The 14,673-nt window shown below is 29.8% G+C and overlaps 1 long non-coding RNA gene across 1 annotated transcript in view; it reads left to right on the top strand.

Moving 5' to 3' along the window:
- Positions 1-4,797: 4,797 nt before the first annotated feature.
- Positions 4,798-14,673, top strand: part of LOC145301511 (uncharacterized) — a 2,019,466-nt gene continuing 2,009,590 nt past the window's right edge. Inside the window, exon 1 of the long non-coding RNA XR_013873525.1 lies at positions 4,798-5,401. This is a non-coding gene — a long non-coding RNA (uncharacterized LOC145301511). The remainder of the gene's footprint in view (positions 5,402-14,673) is intronic.

Consider the following 14,673-nt stretch of genomic DNA (forward strand, 5'->3'; position numbering starts at 1 on the left):
AAGATCTAGTCGGGATACAGGTATTTGTTTTCTTTCTTGTGCCAATACCCGACTGAATATCATATGAAAGCCCCCCTCCCCCAGATGCCTGACATTTGATGAGAGACTTGGGTTGCGGTAATTCGATGGTAGACTCCGCTGCCCTTAAATAAGCCATAGCAGAGCAGAGTAACCACACGCCTGAGTGTTTGTACTGATGTTAAACCCAACACTCAGAACCGGATCGAAGAAATAATAAAAATCATGCAGAGTTTGTCGCAGCAGCATAACTCAAAACACGTTTCTTTGTTATTTTCATCAATCCTACTAACAACAAAATAACCCATGTAGCGTTGCCAAGTGTCATGGTCGTAACCCACCGGTGCATTGATATAATAAAGCAGAGCCAATTATTCCCCGATGTATTTGATGGTATTGTTGACATTGTTGTTTGTTGTTGCTATTTTTATTGTTAATGTTGTTGTTGTTGATTATGACGAAAGTTGTCAAAAAAGGGAATATATTTATTGGGTAGTTATGGAATTTTAGTAAAGTTTTTTGGGGGGGAAATGTGAATATGCGGAGGTTTTTCCTTTATTTTCGAACCAACCAGGGTTTTAATCACATAGCGTGGGTGATTTTATTGAGGGAAATTAAGTAATGTAAAGCTATACAAGAAACTAAGCTACTGTTTTACAATTATTACTAATGGGATAAATAACTATTATTATTATGACTTATAGAATAAAAGATAAATAACTATTATTATATTATTATCATTACTAATGGAATAAAATATAGATAATTAATCATAATTATTAATGAAATAAAAGATAGATAACTGTATAATTACTATTACTAATGGAACAAATTATAAATAACTATTATTTAAAAAAATAACTTATTATTATTACTAATGGAATAAAAAAGTCAACGACTATAATGTTATATTTATAACTAATGAAATTAAAAATATATATCATGATTATTAATACTAATGGAATAAAAAGATTGATTAGTACCATTTCATAATTAATATCTCCCCTCTTTAGTTTTCATACATAAAGTACATTTCACAGTGTATACATATAATTTGATACTGGAGATATTCATTTTCCAAAGAAGGGAGATATAACATTTGATAAATATTTTGAATCAGATCTTCACTTTGTTGTAATTTCAGATCATTTAAAACCATGACAGCATATATATATATATATATATATATATATATATATATATATATATATATATATATATATATATATATATATATCATGTGAAAATATAACAAATTCAACTCATGAATAATTTATAATTCACACGTAAATGTCTGATAAATTCATGTATATATCTTCTTACGTTGTTTGTGATATACGAATACAAACATTTAATAAACTTTGTTGCAAAATCAAAAAATGCATATAGTCTACTCGTGTACATGACGCTAAAACATGTTAAATAATTCAACAGACATAACTGAAAGATGCCAATAATTAACTATGCTGTAAGGAGAACATACTAGGTAAAATTCACTTTATTAATGTTTTACCGTTCTTTCACGATTGCAGGTGATTCTAAAAGTACAAGTGCTACAAGTTTCTGTTGACTGAAGGAGAGCAGGTAATCTCCGTGGATTAAATAAACGCTTTAGCTCGAACTTGTGTACGGAGTGAGATGATTAAAAAATTCGACAAGAAATACTGAAGTTGAGATGAGTAGTCCTAAGAATCCAAATAATTAAAAATATCAATCCTCATCCAAAATAATCAGAAAGACAAGGTGAAAATAATAACTTCGCTTTTTCCAATTCTCATGAAAAGTTGACGATGTGGTTTCTATAATTTAAATCATATTTGAATATTTACATTAAGGGTACGGTTTTCTTTAAAATGATTCTTGCTATTCAAGAGAGTTTCCTCTATCCGTGCAATCTGCAGGGTATATAGTCAACTATGTTACAAAAATACTTGTATTTACCACGTGTGTTTTTGCAAATTCTGCAGTAATTCAGTTTGAAGTAAATAATATTCAATAATAACTGGTGCATTTACTGATATTTGTATAAGAATTGTTTACACTTCTCTACAATTTTTTAAACATTTTGTTGACAAAAAAGAAACTTCGATTATCTATATATAAATAAGATAGAATGTATGTTATTTTGTGTCACGCTTACATTTTTTCTTCTAAATGACTGTCGTTTAATTGTTATAACTTTCTATTTCTTGTAATCAATTATTTTACCAGGAATTTTTATAAGTTTTTGTTCAGGTTTCGATTAGAGGCAGTGAAGTCATTTATTTTTTATAAATAATTTTACCAAGACTTTTTTTATAATTAATGTTTTCAGTTTTGATTATAGCTTAGAAAAATCGCAAGTTATATATATATATATATATATATATATCTCGAAAGTTTTAGTTTTAGTTTAAATTCAAGCCGATGCACCCAAATCGAATAAATATAAATATATATGAATATATATATATATATATATATATATATATATATATATATATATATATATATATATATATATATAGCCGAATGGATTAGGTCTTCGCTAGTCGAGCCAGAGATGTCTCGTGATGCGGGGTTAGAATCGTTCAACTGGTATTAATTGACACCCTGCGCTGAAGATTCCTGAAAGGATGAAACACAAGTGTCTGTAGGTATTTAATAATTATTATAGTGAAAAAATAATTATATATATATATATATATATATATATATATACATATTTATTTATTTTTGTAAGCCACGAATTTATTATATATTAGAATGAATAAAAAATTGGCTATATAATATTGAATACGAAAGCTGCAAACATAATTAAAAATACAATATTTAAGCGTAATCTACGACTGGGCATCGCTGTTAGCTTAGATAAATGTTTTTCAGTTCTAACAAAAGAGCTACAATGATATCAATGTTTCTCCATTTACGCTGAACATCCACAGAATGCAAATATCAATATATTACACATGGGAGAGTCCGCTGTGTAATTTCCACAGGTCCCGCTAGTACAAATTTATAAACCTATCAGTTTTCTCAGTTATAATAAATATTTGACCATTTAGGAGAGTGACAAGTTGCAAACAAGAAATAAGCAAACATTGATATCCTAATCGAAATACTTTTGTTTAAAAACATAGACAGATATTATTTTGTTAGCCTTATGTATACCGATGTGGAATATGGACCTGTGTATGAATTCAATAATAACATTGGTAATGTATGTTAAATAACGCACTGATATTGTTTGGGAAGACAAATAATATTTGGAATATTATGTGTTCTTAAACAATAACAAATATTGACATAGTCTTGAAAGTATTTTCTATTTTTATGTGTTCTTCGACAAAGAATTAATTCATTAACAAATATTCAGCCACTGAATATGTCTATTTAATGCATAGATAGGATCGGTACACAGAATGACTCTAACCATAAGATCACCTTTGGTGTTATACTCTGTATGTTTTTTGAATCTGGAGTAGTGAATATGTTGATGAAATATGGTGCGTGGGAATTAATATTAGAAAGGAGCTTGTAAAACGAATTTAGATTGATGAACACACTGGGCAAGGATGTCCGGAGCAGTTAAATGCTGTTTGGGGAGTATTTACATATCTTTAACTTATTGTATAATATAAACCACATTATATACACATAGTAAAGTCTTCCATATTGCAAATAAAACAACTCAAACGAAACAGACGGACACCGATTATTTGATAGGTAAATTCATAGATAAATGAACAAAACTATTGTTTTATATTAAACTTCATACAAAATCCAAAATTTCTGGATAGTATTAAAACATCCAGTTTACGATTTCATTTTAATCTGAAAAAGACAAGAATGCATATTTTTTATTCTTTGCACTAAGTTATAAACTATGTAACTAACAAAACATATAACAACTTAAAACCCGTAAACAAACCAACAACACATAATTCATAATAAACCCAGATTTTAATATTATACCGGCCCGTGTAGGTGTAATGCACTGAAACTGTAAAATTTTATCTTAGAATTTTATTTCGATAAAAGCTGTATTATCGACAAACAAAACTAAAAATTCCTTCAAATATTAAATTTTAGCCTCGTTACAATAAGTTGTACACGTATTGTTTTACATATTGTTGTATTGTGGCGTGGGGCTGTAACTAAAACTAATCGTTAGTAGAAATATAAGTAGCATTCTTTACTATATTTTGAGCATGTATATCTATCAAAGCGAAATTAGTTTCAGCTAAACTATTTTTTCTGATGCCACTAGCTTTTTCTGTGTTGATTAAAAAAGGCTTACGATGAAATAATATTCTGATAAAAGACTTACGCAATGTTTACACCCATTAAATATATATATATATATATGAAAATAACCTAATTTTAGTGCATTTTCTATACATTATAAATAGTTTCTGTTTTTGTTTACGTACTGCTGACTGTTAACTATTTTCTAATTCTTCTTATGTATAATGTTAGAGAGTTGTCACATGTTGGATGAAAAGATTAATTAATGAGAATTGCATGTGTCCGTAAACCAAACGTTCATTTAAAAAAGGCCGGCTTACTTATTTACCAGGTGATTCCTTGTATTTCCCCCAAGTTTCTCTTGTCATGATACTTTCTGCTGAATTATCAACCTGTAAACTATTTGTGCTCCTAACCAAACATTTTTTACACCTCTCCCGGTTTCCAATAACATTGTAATGATTGCATCTAGTAAGCGTCCATATTTGAGCTACTATCAGTCGCATTGTCGTAGCACTTGCAACATAGGCACTATTACAACTGTATAGTGTCAATCGCTGTGGTCCTACTAAAGCTGCTAGTCTTTGTTGAAAGAATACTTATCGTCGCTTTTAAAGTTAGTCTACCGCGCGAAGGTAGCATTGTCGACACTTGCTAAAAATCTGAAAAAGATAGAAAGGTACCAAAAGAGAAGAGATAAAAATCTCATTACGTGGGAACATATTAATTTTCTGATCTGAATATTAATTGTTTCTGTTTGAAAACAATTGAGACAACAAAAGAGAAAACATCCAACATTGCATATATAACTCAGCACTGTCCCGAGTTCATATAGAAGTAACGTATCAGCAATATAATTCAATTTATATATAATTGTTTGGAGAAGAATAGATATTTCGATACGCGCAATAGAAAACTAGTAATTTCATTAAAGTTTACCAAAAAAAAAAGTTTTAAAATCATTTTTAAAGAGCATGAAATGCTTTTAAAAAATTGTTATATTTTAATTGGATGGTATATCAAAATATTTAATAAAGTTTATGAATCAATTAACTTACAATAAATTCACCACAAGAAAACAGGTGAGAAAGAGTTTCCTGACAGCAGTGACGTTAGGAGTCGCAATAATTTAAACCTGGCCATAATCATCAAAAAGGTAAGTGATATTTATTTGTTTCTAAATTTTTCTGTTGAGCATCCCTGAACCTTTCAATTAATGTGGACAATCAGTTTTAGTTACTGCTGAACCAAGTTTACGCTAATTTCAATGTATCATCCCTTCTCATGATCATATTACAATAATTACCTTTGAAAAATATCACGACAAAGAATTTGGATGCCATCTTATTTTACTTTTTTTTTTGTTAGGATATGTTTTTATTGAGGTACGTAAAATCCTGATAGACAGGTACGTGCACACGTGTACCTGTTTTGAAATATATAACGCCATGTTAGCGTCTGTCCGCGTAAAACTGTCGATTGTTACATCTATCATTATACCATAGGATGTGTCTAACTGTATTTCTGTAATTCTTTTACTGTTTCAGTACTTCTGTCTGTCTGTCTCTCTATATGTATATATAAACATACAAACACACACACACACACACACACACACACACACACACACACATATATATATATATATATATATATATATATATATATATATATACTAGCAAAAGGACCCGTCGTTGACTGGGTTCAAAAACAACCTACAGAAAATGGACTCTGATTTATGAAAGTATGATAGGTTATGAAAAGGAAGGGTTGTAAAGAGATAGCTTCGAATTTGGGGGTATCAAAACAAAAGCAAAATATGGTGAAAGTAAAAATAAAATAGATAAGTCCCACAATTTATTATACCATACCTGTTCACACTGAAACACATCACAATATTCTGTGGATCTATATTAAAAAAACGTGGTAAAACTTTGTGGCATATTTCCATTCTATGGAGGTCAGGTGCGAACGAACACCCCATAATTTTATTATACCATATTTCTTCGAACTGAAACATAATTATCAAAGTATACTTACGCAAATAGATATGAAAACTCTTTATTAAAGTTTGTGCCTATTCTATGGAGGCCAGGCGCGAACGCAGACTCCACAATTTTATTTTACCATCCCTATTTAAGTTAAAACATACTTATTATGTACATCTATATCAAAAACACTTGTAAACGTTTTTCTCTTTAATTTTTAATTTTTTTATGTTCATACTTTGTGGACCAGGCACGAACGCAGGCCCCACAATTTTAATGAACCACCGTTCTGCAAGATCAAACATACCCATTCCTGTGTCTCGATACATCTTCTATCATTACATGTAAAAAATAGTCAACCATATAGGAGCCTATTCGTGACCACACACATACACACACACACACCCATTCAGTTTTATATTATATATATATGAAGACGGAAAAGCAAAGGAGTAGGGGGAGATGCAAATCATTATGAAAGTATCTTTATTGAAAGTTACGTTGGGAAGTTTTACTTTCACAATAATAATAATTACTTTTTACGAATTTGCAAACATAACAGTTTTTAAAAATCGATAGTAAATTGAATGTAAAACAGATATATTGGTTTAGCGAAATTAAAACCGAACGTAACCGTTTCGCTAGATAAATGCTTTTAATACACAAGATGTGCACATGCATAGATTTCTATTTAATAGACTTTCATCAATTGATTGTTTATCGTAGATTTCTATTGACATATAATACGTGAATATAATATGTTCTATGATCTATATATAAAATCATCATAATAAGCTGTCAAAATAATAATAATAATAATAATAATAATAATAATAATAATAATAATAATAATGGGGGAGGCTTAGTGCCACTCTAAATCCAGTATAGACCAATGGTCACTGCCAGCGAGAAATCAATGGTAAGAGGCTGTTGTGATGACGCAAATTTATTTACAAATGTTATCGAAGGAGGTGGAGAAAGCTGGGCGTCTGGGGAGACTTGTTGTCTCTCAGCTTCTAGAAAACACAACAGGTCCCCAATCAGATCTTTTGTCGACTTGTGTGAAAGCTCCATGTGAGCCAATAATAATAATAAAATGAAAACCCAGGAAGACATATACAAAAATATCTACAAAAAATACCGTAATATATATATATATATATATATATATATATATATATATATATATATATATATATATATATATATATATATTAATTTTATTTATACAAACATTAATGGCTACATATGTGCATACATGTTTCTGTAATCACCCACGTTGGGGGATTACGTCTTCAGGCCAAGAACTACCTTCAAAAGTGACATTTCCACCAAATACATTTTTCTACTTTTGAAGGTAGTTCTTGGCCTGAAGACGTAATCCCCCAACGTGGGTGATTACAGAAACATGTATGCACATATGTAGCCATTAATGTTTGTATAAATAAAATTAATATACATGCTCTGTTCACTCATTGAGCACTTTTTTGGTAGACACGTGTTGTTTCATTGGATGTACTTCTAGGAAACTAAACTCTACTGGCTATATATATATATATATATATATATATATATATACCGGCTGTTGCAAAACCACCAAAACATTACACTAAAAGTACCAAAGATTCAAATCACTAACACTATTTTCACGTGTAAAAATTACTTTAAATAAAGAAAATATTAACCAGAATGAATAATGCTGACATTGATGCTGATGAGGATGTTGATGACAATGATGATCATTGGTATAGTATAATAGTATGCAATGAGATGTATGTTTGAAAAATATATAATTACATTTTTATACATCAGTCTACGTGTGTGTATATATATATATATATATATATATATATATATATATATATATATATATATATTGATATGTGTGTGTTAGGGATTGTGTGTGTGTGTATGTGTGTGTGTGTGTGTTGTTCACATAAATTATTTCTGCAAGTTACAACAAGGTGGCTCATAAAAATCGAGATGCTAAATCTGGACACTAGAAAACTAGCAACCATAATGTTCATTATCTTATACCACAGACACACGCACACACACACACATACATACACACACACACACACACACACATATATATATATATATATATATATATATATATATATATATATATAGGTAAGAAGGACTTGTCATTCGCTCATAATGGACTCTGCTAACTATTATATAAAGACTAAATTACATACTCTTGTGGGGGAAAATATAGCGAACTAACCTGAAACTACAGACGGTCTAATAGTCGTTAATAGCAATAACCTACTTAAGGTTACTTTCTTTGTTAAATATATTCCTTCTTGCCCACTGTCTTCCTTAATGATCGTTTACTACGACCACACCAATATATATATATATATATATATATATATATATATATACGCACACACACACGTACACACACATACATATATATATATATATATATATATATGTGTCTGTGTGTGTGTGTACCATCCCTATATAGCTTCTATGTATATTTGTGTATTGATAGAAAATTAAGTATTTATTGATCAAAGTTATGTTTTCATCTGCAATATGAGCATCAATATTATACACACCTACAGGTGGATAGTTCTGACATGCTAGTAAATCATTATCAGTCACTACAAATCTTACTATGTGACCTGAGAAAAATGTTTACGTTAGACATGTCCAGTCTGTCTTTCATATACACATACGCAAACAGACAAAACTATCTGAACATGCAAAACGCACATGTATGTGTTCCTATGTATAACACACACGAAAAGGATATATATACATATATATATATATAATATTTGTATAATAATTAGTCTATATACCAGCTTTGTCGTACATGGTGCACTCTTTAGTAATCACGTGAGTCTCAATAGATTTACATCTAGAGAACTAAGCGATACAATACTTACACCCCTCCACATACACACACACACATAAATATATATATATATATATATATATATATCCGTATAAAATTAAACTGAAAATTCATTCAAATTTCAGGAGTAGCTTACTTGCAATCAATGCATATTCCTATTACTATTAAACTGAATACATTAGTCAAATAAACACTGTTCATACATGTTTATGGTGTGTGTGTGTGTGTGTGTAGTAAATAGTGTCCCGCCTAAAATTAAGTAATTGTTGCTTATCATTAAGAACACTATTCACGTTGTTTCTCGAAAGAATTTGATGTGTTGCAACAGCTTTCTTTCCGGTTGCACAGAGTGTGTGTTGCAGTGTCTCTTCCGTCCGATTCGGCCCCAAACTAGGTAAATATACTGACTACTGCACTCAAAGGTATCTTCCGCTAAACACAACGAGATAGTAAAACAAACAGTATTGTTGATTGTTGATTGCATATTACAAAAGTCACATGCTTTTCGTAATCTTACGTGACCCTGATCAAAGTGCCCGAAGTGGGTTTCCATCAATACCAAAAAATCTCTCATGCACTAGAGCAGTGAAGGAGACAGTTACTTTTCATTTCATTGTAGTGCGCTCCCGCCACTCTACACAGTTTTTATCATTCTTTAATATGTACTAATCAGGTACTGGCTAGACTTCTCGATACATAAGTTCGGTGATGTGACGAGAACTGATGTATCAACGTGATATTGCCGAATATAATTTAAAAAAAAGCAGGCAGCATATGTAAAAACAAACTATATGTTTGTATATATATATATATATATATATATATATGCAAATATATGCATATATAAATACATAATACTGTATTTGATATATGTATATGTATACATATATAAACGCTAATACACACACACACACACACACACACACACATATATATATATATATATATATATATATATATATATATATATAAGTATGCATGAACACGTGTTACGCCGTGTCTTTATGTAATGTTCTGTCCTCTGCAGAAGCTGGTTGTGTGTGTCCTGCGTATTGCCTGCATGTGTGTAAGTGATCGGCTTCGTCTTTTTTTCCCTGACTGTGAAATCGATGACGATAGCTACAATCATATAAATATTCGCTTTGCTTTTGGAAAAGTTCGTTAGATACTTTTCAATAATAGTTTAATTCAGCTGTTATTAACTGAAAACGAAAATATTCATTAGCTATTCTATTACAGCATTTATTTTATTTAAAATCGGATTTTACTTTTGTGGTAATAGTCAACCCAATCTGTCTTGTATGTATATTGGTTTTTGGTCGATTCTGTTTGCGAACGTTTTAGACAACCGGCTGTTTGTTTTCCCCTCAAATTCGTACATGAATTATAAATAAAAGTTTTTTTTTTGGGGGGGGGGTTAAATCTTATATGAGCAGTTGATGTAATGTATACGATATTGTTATAATTTCATGCCTAAAACTGCAAAGGTAATTGTCGCTATGTATAAAGGTATTTTAATTGTTTTTGTCATTATAGCGAACCATTTTAAGGATTCTGGAATAACAAACACTGCAAAGACGTTTTATTATCAGGACGAGCGTTTTTTATCTAAATCTCATTACACGAGAAAGTAATTAGAGGAAATTTTCCAGTTTAACTGGAGCAGACGGTATTCATATGTTTTATAGCATACGCGAAAATCGTAGTTTTTAACTTCCTTCTCAACCATGTATATATATATATATATATATATATATATATATATATATATATATATATATATATGTGTGTGTGTGTGTGTGTGTGGTTGTTTGTTTGTGTACTTACATGTATGTATTCATGTATATATATATGTATATATTATTATTATTATTATTATTATTATTATTATTTATTCGAAAGTAAGCAATTACATTTAGTCGTTAAAATAAAGCACGAACAGTCTAATTGTATTTATTCGTTCTTATTTTTTAACATCTATGTCCGTCTGTGACTTCATTCCATATAGACTCTCTAACGCTGGGTCGATTCGTCCGAGATTTCACACAAATATACTGTGACAATAATCGTCGATAAGTTCTGTGTGATAAAGTATTCGACAATCGAAAATATCCAATGAAAAAGAGCAAGCGATCTTGCCAAAGTTAACATCGTAAACAGCATTACATCACAAGTGCAGGTAAGAACTTTTATTACCTCACACACAGAAAGGCCCGGCAAATTAAATCAACATTGCTTTGGTAGGGGCGCGTTCGAGATATATGTTTCTGTTTAGATAACAATTGAATCTCGATACCTGGCTTTCACATTTTAAACTTAAATCCAAGCAGTTGTCGTCGCAAATGCAGAAAGGTGTGGCATATAAAAGTAACAGTAGGTTGCATGATACGAGAGGGACATGTTCGAAATGAGTGTTTCACTTTGGCGTAAAATTGAACCAATGGCACTTCCCTTTTGTTTTGTTTTTTACTTTGATTCATGTCGCTATATATAAAAAAATAATGTCATTAAATCAGCAGTAAGTAATCTACACTACAATAAAAATTACAGTGCATTGTGGACACAATCACTGTAAGGAGAAATAAGAATGTTTCTCTGATTGTACCATAGTGGGATACCTATTAGAGCAGGCAATCATTCGATGTGTTTAATAAAATGAGATTTCACCGATTTCGGTTACAATAAACGTATTGGGATGTGAAACGTTCGTTGATTACCATTATATCACAGGTACCGCCAGGACTTCCTACTAGAACACACACACACACACACACACACACACACACACACACACACACATATATATATACATATATATATTGGCCAGTCACACTGATAATTTTGTTAATTACATCGCTTCAGTAGGACTATATGAGTAAATTCTCCATCTTGAGGAAACATTTTTCCATAGAATTGAAAGTGCTAACCGTTAAGCTATTATGAAATCGTCAGTTAAAATGAATCTCTGTGGTGTAATAAAGAACATCTGCCGTAAAAGTGTATACAAGAATTTTATATAAAAAACACAGAAATGAATCTAATAGTGGATATAGAAATGCATTTAATATGTGATTCGCTTTTATATATATATATATATATATATATATATATATATATATATATATATATATCAAAATATAGTGATTCAATGAAATTTAAGAAAAAAAAACTTTATTTAAAACAAGGACTTTTTATTATTCCAAGTAAGACAAGAAGATAAAATAAGGATATAAAATTTCTAAAGTATTCTTTGTCTTACTTGGAATAATAAAAAAATCCTTGTTTTAAATAAAGTTTGTTTTTTATAATTTCATTGAATCACTATAATTTGCTTTATTTGGTCTATCCTGTCTATCAAGCAATTCCTATTTAGATGGGATAATACATAGAATATCACGACCAGTAATATTTTGTAAATCTTATAATCACAGGTTTCCATAACAGCTGATTGTAGGATAAATCAATTCGGAAGTATATATATATATATATATATATATATATATATATATATATATATATATATATATATATGTATGTATGTATGTATATATATATATATATATATATATATATATATATATGAGAGCAAACAATTAATTAAACATGTTAACAAACACTTTGAAAAAAGTTAAAAACATATCTAATCTGAAAAGGAAACACTTGATAAGTGGATAGTCCTTAATCCGCGGAGTTTCGAAGAAATACTTTCCTTCTCATCAGAGGGTAGGAATTAGCAAAATGCGGGATCGGATTTTGCATACAAAAGTATTTAATGAAACTGCAAGTAAGTCAAAGATCTTACTTGATAACACAAAGTGAAGCAGAGGGAATATGGCGAAGAAAAAGGTGATTACACGTGGATAGGTATTCTGGTGAAATGTAAATAATCCAATGAGGGTAAAATCCAAAAATATAACTCCAAGAAAGTTAATTGAATTTCGATTTGCACAAGTTAAATCCAAGGAACTCACGTAATTGGAAGATGGTCCAAATAACCCAAAAGGCCGAAACCCATGGAATGATTCACAAATATGTACAAGGAAAAGGGTAAAAATTCCAATAATAATAATAAAAGAAAAATAAGATATGCTTTTCACACGGCTGCCGAGACATAATGTAAATAAGTAGGATCAGGGTAGAAGAACAGAAACAAAAATTAAATGGTGATAGAATTAAATATAAAACAGAAAAGCAAATTTCAAACTGACCCAGACAAAAAGATGTTAAATGGTGCGAAAAAATATAGGGCAAAAAATAGGTCAACTAAAATGTAGTGGTTATTACTGAAGAAAATTTCAGCAAGAATTGTTAAAAGACGCTAAATGGAACAAATAAATAAATTAATAAATAAATAAATAATAAAAAATAAATGAAAAAAAAGCTAAAATATAAAATAAAAAATATAATTTTTTTAAGGGGAGAGGATGGCCGGTATCTGCAAATTCCGGATAAAGCAAGTAAGTAAGTAAATACATATAGTAAACTATAAGTAACTATAGATACAGGATATGAATGTGGTGGTAGATGTACATATTAGATAGATAGGAATATTTGAATACAAAAACGGAAATTTCAGATAAAAAAACCGACCAGGAAAAGAATAAATAAAGAATTAAAATAAAGGATTATTAAGTTATAAAGTATCAAGAAAGTATGTAGAAAAACGATAAAGTTAAAGAACAATGATATATTTATCTGAAAGGTTAAAGTACTATGTAATTTCAAAATTACCACAATTTAATTTGGACTTATGTTTACAGAAAGAAATTAATTCGTTTTTAGAATTTATTATATTGTTACTTTCAGGGATAGTAATTATAGTTATAGCTTCGGTTGTTCAGAGGCGACATGACTTAGAGCATGGAGTATAAGACTTAACTTTTTTATAATAGTCCATTTGATTCAGAAGGGGTATTATTACAGTTAAGTTTTTAATTAAAGTGGTTAGAGAAGTTCCTTTGTTATTATTAGAATTATGGTTATTAAAAGAAGAAATGTAGTTTGATATTCTTTTCTTGATTAATGTTGAAGTAGCGCCGATATATGTATGTATTTATTAGAAGCCCGCGATCTGATACTAATATTTATTTGCTGATTTGTATTAGTTAAATAGTTTGAATTTTGTTCATAGTGCTCCACAAATGGTGGGACAATGATTGTATGAGGACTATTTTGGAGGGGATAATGAATGTTGTTAGTGTTAGGATGGCTGTTAGGAGAATTATTATTATTATTATTATTATTATTATTATTATTATTATTATTATTATTATTATTATTTCTAGTTGTATGATTGTAGATGGAGGGGCTACTCGAGTGGTATATTGGTTTAGTAACTATATCAGATAGAGGATGGGAAGAAGGATAACTTGAAGACGAAATATTAGTGTCTGTTATAGGAGTATTGAGTGGGAGCTCAGTAATTGTGCATGAATATATAACATCTTTATATATGCAATCATTATTGAGTGGACATGATATTTGTTATTACAACGACAGTTAGTTTTGGGTTTAATTGGGAAAGGGATTTTTGGGGCTGATATAATTTTTTAGTTATTAGATGCT

This window comes from Euprymna scolopes, chromosome 1 (genome assembly GCF_053919585.1).
Source record: "Euprymna scolopes isolate OS-2025 chromosome 1, ASM5391958v1, whole genome shotgun sequence".
Taxonomy (NCBI): domain Eukaryota; kingdom Metazoa; phylum Mollusca; class Cephalopoda; order Sepiida; family Sepiolidae; genus Euprymna; species Euprymna scolopes.